This window comes from Echinops telfairi, unplaced genomic scaffold (assembly GCF_000313985.2).
Source record: "Echinops telfairi isolate 266 unplaced genomic scaffold, ASM31398v2 ScPeMD7_7468;HRSCAF=8506_0, whole genome shotgun sequence".
In the NCBI taxonomy this organism is placed as follows: domain Eukaryota; kingdom Metazoa; phylum Chordata; class Mammalia; order Afrosoricida; family Tenrecidae; genus Echinops; species Echinops telfairi.
Genome location: NW_022111369.1, coordinates 44,610,924 through 44,616,938, shown reverse-complemented (window position 1 = coordinate 44,616,938; position 6,015 = coordinate 44,610,924).

The window sequence follows — 6,015 nt, the reverse complement described above, 5'->3', positions numbered from 1 at the left end:
ATTTCCCTCTTGATACATTTTGTGCTTGATCTGGTTTTTAATATTTTCTGCTTCATTTTTTATTGTGTTGAAGTTTATCTCTTGTGTCTTGTCATTGCTGGTAGCCTTCTTGATTCTCTGTTATGTATTTTCTATGGCTTTCTATGAAACCCAGGATACGTGAATCTCTATAGACAATAACTAGAATAAGGGTTCCTGGGGAGCGTGACAGGGGAGGTGGAGGGTGGTGGTAAAGGGAAGCTGATATGGAGTTCAAGAAGGAAGACAATGTTCTGAACCTGATTGTAGCAGTGACTAGACAGCACTGCTTGATATGACTGAACCACGGGATGGGATGATGACTAGTTTAGCTCCTAATAAAATAGTTTGGACAAAAAATAAAAATAAAGAGGTATTCTTTCTATCCAATTGACCACTCTGAGTTTGTGAATGATGTCCTGTAGCAGGAAAGTATATAGCATGTGTAGGCGTGGTCTACCATTAAGATGTCACAAAGTGAATGAACTGCTATTGCTGGCCAGGCTGAGTTCGTCTCTGACTCATGGCAACTAATGCACAGCAGGAGCAAACGGTGCGATCCAAGGGGTTTACACAGGTTGATTTCCAATAGGAGATTGCCAGGCCTTTCTTCCTGGCTTGTCTTCATCTAGAAGCTCCAAAGAAAGGACACTTGTTTAACACCCTGTTGCCATAACACCCCATTGTTTACCAGTGGCAACGCACCAACCAGATCAAATGGGAATTAAACCAGATCGCTCACATGGAAAGCAAGAATTCTATCACTGAACCAGCACTTCTGTAACATGTTTTGGGAACTTCCTATGAAACTTTTCATGTGGAAGAGATTCTCAATAAGCAACTTCACCTCAACAGAGAAAATAAGTGTTGCAAACTCCAAGATGGTCACAGCTTCAGAATTTAGAGGCAAACATCCCATCAATAATCAATATGTGATTAAGTTATGAGATTGGAGAAGTAGCTCACCCTAAATAACGGTTTATAAATTCTAGTGGGCTCTATCTAATGAATAAGATAGATAATGATAATGAAACTATGATGACAGTGGAAATTACTTAAGAGTCAGTGATTTAAAAGTAAAATACCAAACTCACAGTCCTCCATCCATTCTGACTCATAGCGACCTTGTAGGTCAGGACAGAACGGCCCCTGGGAGATTCTGACACGATAACTTCATACTGGAGCAGAAGCCTGGTCTTTCTCCCTCAGAATAGCTCGTGGCTTTGAACCGCTGATCTTCCACTTCAGCTGCCCACCAGGTAACCAATAGGCCACCAGGGCTCCTCGGTGATTTAAAGAATACAGTAATTCTGGGAAGCTGAAATGTTCCAAAGATAATGTAAATAAAAGAGTCAACTGCCTTGAGTTGACTGTGGTCCAGAAAATGACAGCTTTGTTCAGAGAGAAATTTCTCGAAGTATTTCTCTTGCACTGTCCACAGAAGATTCCTCTTTGGCAAGCACGAATATTCTCGCCATTGCTGTTCTGCAGTGTTTGATTCTTGAAGCCCATACAGTCTGCGTTGCCCAGTTCTCTCCTTTTTGCTTTCATTCTCACAAAGCACTCCGATGCAGGGGCCCCAGTCAGCGGATACTCAGTTTGCTAGAAAGGCACATCCCCCGCTTTGTGAAAAAGAATGCTGGTGGCTCATGAATCAGTCTCCCACGGATTAAGTTAGTGTCCATCAGTGGCCCTGAGCCACGTCACCTCAGGAACAGGAGTGGAAGGGCTGTGAAGATTGGTTTAAGAGAGACGAGTTAATTCTCCACCTAAACATAAGAGCCTGCAACATGTGAGATTAAATCCCATTTTCCTCACTTACTAGTTGGGGGACATTGGTCTGATGAACTTCTTTAATCTTCCATGTCTGCATGAAATAAAGTGCAGATTTGGGGCTGCTGTGAGGAATTCGGTTTTAGCTTTCTTAATTCCTGGCAAATAGTGTGTGTCCATGTATGATTTCTGTTTGATAAACGGAGGCAGTCTGTCTCACGTGGCACTACACAAAGTCACTGACTGTAGACCAGCGCCCCCTCCCCCCACTCCAGGCTTCCCTCCTCCCTCTCCTCTGGGGTCATATAATTACTTTGGCAACACAGAGAAATCATGGCATAAATCATTTCTCTTAGACACATTCGGAAGGAGGAGGGAAAAAGATGTATTACCCTTGAAAGCAAATTTGTGTCATTGGACTCTGCTAGCCAACAGGCTATAAAAGGATTCAGAGGGAAACCAACCAACCCATAATACTTGAGAAGAGAGAGGGGAACACTCAAAAGATGGCAGAGTGATTGGAAGCTTCCTTCTAATTGGAAAAAGATCCCTCAGGGAAATTTTGCATCTAATAGATGAAATCCAAAGGCTTTCTTCGACCTCAGCCAGTTGAGAGCCAGCACAGCCAATCCCTCACTCAGTGTCTGCCTCAGCCCTTATTTCCCACCAACGCGTTTCCTTTCCCAAGCGTAACCACTTCCTCTTAGGCTCTAGGTTGGTTTACTCTGGGCTCTGGTTCCGTGCCAGCAGGACACGCTGAGCTTTACCTCAGCCGAAAGCACGTAAGAGGCTTGTGGCCTCCTCCTCAGAATCAAGACTTACCTTACGCTTCGATCCGACTAGAAACCTGATTTTTTTGGGGGGGGCGGGAGGGTCTGGGGGAGGGCATCTATATCTTCCTCCTTACAAACTGCTTGCTCTGACCTATGCCATGTGAGGGTGAGCCCTGGCTCTGGAAATAAATTGCCTGCCTTCTGACAGGTGCTCCAGAACGGACAGGAAGTCCGTTCCAGTTAGATTCCCTGCATGCCTTTGGACTTGAGTGATCCCAGGCCTGACCCTGAACTCCAGAGCCATGACTGGAAATGACCCAAGTTCTTGATGTGGAACCAAAAAGGAAGAGAGAACAGAGAGTGAATGATCAATGTCCTTTTGTACACCGGGTGGCAGTCCCAGATAAAGTGAGCTAATTACGGTAACGATGCTGGAAGCAGAGTTTTCTTTTACTTTCCTTTCTATGAAACCAGGTGCTGCCAGAATGTCCCTTAGAGGTCAGGATGGCCAGACTTCTCATGTACTTTGGACATGTTAGAGAGACCAGTCCCTGGGGTGGAGATCAGGCTGAGTCAAGGAGATGGGCAGAGAGAAAGATGAACAGTCACAGTGACTGTAACAATGGGCTTAGGGACAATTGTGCGGATGGTGCAGGACCAGGCCGTGTTTGCTGAGCTGGAACTGATTCAGTGGCACCTAATACCGGTAACAACAACAACATGAAACCAGGAATTGTTGAGAATCCAAGCCTTTTGGCCTCTTCAATAGGAAATTAATAAAAGGTTTGAGGACGGGGGGAGGACTTTTCTATAAATAAAGTATGGAAGATATGTTTTTTAAATAATAAGGATTAGAACATTTCTAGATAATGTAAATATATTTCTTTAAATCATGAGTTTTTAACATGAGGTCTATGTACATTTTGGGAGTGGGGATAAAGGATGTTTTGAAACTATGAACATTTATGTGTGTGTGTGTGTGTGTGTGTATGTGTATTTTTCTGGTGAAACAAATAGTCCATAGTTCAACTTCTAAAGTGGTCTATGTCCTAAAATGTCAAAAGCTAATGATCTAAGCAAATCTTCCTTCAATATATGCATGCCATGATAATATGACTGGTTCCTTGAAACAAAGGTTTTACAGAGTAAAGAGTCACATTTAACGTCAGTTCTGTCTAGCCAGTGACTCCATTTACCACCATCAGAAAGGGTTGTTGAACGATTTAGGCTAGTATTTTCTAGCTGAAGAGATAGTATGGTGAAAGTTTAGAAGTACAAAACTAAAAAAGACGCCAAGTTGATTTTCCAACTGCCCCTGTGGGTTTCTGAGATGGTAACTCTTTATGGAATAGAAAGCTCTATCTTTCTCCTGGGAGAGACTAGTGGTTTTGAACTGCTGACCTTGCCATTAGCAGCCCAACACTTACTGACGACAACACCAGGGCTCGCTCTTTCAGAAGTACAAGCTCACTTAATTGTCTTACAGGTAAGCAAGGAAAGGTAGGTTTGCATCCAAAGGGCTAGGCCTGATCTAAGGTGAAGATGCTCTCGTTGGCCGGCGATACAACATAACAGCAAGAAATTAAAACACCTTTAATATGTCTAAATGCCAAAGTTGACTGTGGCCCTAAAAACAATACTTTTAGTCACTCTTAGAGGATATAACAAGCTAACTCATTTGAAAACTGGTAAATAAAGAGAGTTAAGCAAGCATGTATGTTGCTTCTCCCATACAAACTATATTATCAAGTAAACAAGGGGAAGTGAGAAGTTCTGTTTTATAAAAGTATTTTGGTACACAATTGATGTATGTATGGATTGTGATAAGAGTTGTGTGAGCCCTAATAAAATGATTTTTTTAAAAAGTATTTTGGCTAAAAGTGAAGAAGTGATGTTAGAATGAGACTATTACCATTTTGCCACCAATGGTATATTAATAGATCTAGGTATTGAACAACAGCTACTAAAATCACAAAAATAGACAACCAGATAATATATTTTATAGAAGCAATATAATACAAAGTAGTCTTAACTGCTCTCCCCCAAACTCTCCCCTCCCCCACAAAATAAATAAACACAAGAAAATCAAACTGTTCTGGTGTTTAAATCATAGGTTCCCAAAATTATTTGGCCTATTGCTCCCTTTTCAGGAAAAAAAATTACTCAGGGCCCCACTGCATCCCACCCCCCTGGACAATTAGAAACGTTGGTACTATAGCCCATAATCCAGGATAAAACATAGGTTTTGCAGCCCCCCCTTGACTGTTCAGTGCACTCACCAGGCAGCAGTGTCACCTACTTTAGGAAACAATGAAATGCCAATTTCCAGAAAATATAGAGGTCAGAGATCTGTTTAAAATGACACCATGAAAAAAATATTCTTTTTTAAATACATAAAATGACACCATGGGGATGCGGTATCCACAATCCAGATGACGAAAACCTCTATAAGACAAATGAACTGGTTTCTTCAAAGAATTGCAAGCAAAAAGGGTGGGGTGGGGGGCTGTTGGGGGAGCCCAAGGATCAAAGAAATTCAAGATACACATCAGCCAGTTGCAATGTGTAGACCTCAATTAAATGCAGAAGCAAATAAACTATAAGAAAAATATGGCATTTAAGCACGATTGGAAACTTAAACTGGTTATTTGATCATTAAAAATATAGACTGATCTGAAAGAGACCAAGGGAACCCTCCGGACTGTGCTCCACGGCAACCAACTGAAGACACTTCCAGCGGCCACTTTCAGCCCATCTGTGTTGTTTCGGAGCCATCGAGGAGTTTAGGATCCATAGCGACCCTGTGCCCAGCAGAAGGAAAGCCTGCCCACCCTGCACCATCCCCACAGCGGTCCCTATGCCTGGCCCATTGCTGCAGCCACTGTGCCAACCCCTGCCGTGGAGGGCCTTCCTCTTTTTCGCTGTCCCAATCAATAGATATGCTTAGAGCATAAGCAATATGCGCAACCCCCCCGAAAGAATGTGCTCCTTACAACAATTAACTATCTACGACCAAAAGGGCAACATTTGTCTAAAACCAAAGATGAGAGAGCCGGGCGTGGCAAGCACACTAGTAAAAAGGACACAGGACCCCTTGTGGAAAAGGGAAGAGAGCTGACACAATGGGGGGCAGGGGAATTACAAGCAGTATCACTTAACAGCCTGAATGATTGAATGGAAAACGAATTTTCTATGTAAACTCTCACCTGAGGCACAATAAAATTTTCAAAACAGAAAGAAATCAATGTCAGCTTATAATAACAATCCTAAAGTTTTAAGAGTTTTTAAACTTTAGAGATACATATTGAAATATTTACAGTTAAAATGACATGGTTTCTAGGCTTTACTCGAAGAGCGTATAGGAGAGCAGTCAGGGGGAGCAGAGATGGAAACACATTGGCGCGCCATACAAGGTACATGGGTACACCATTCTAGTTTGTCCTTTCTTACC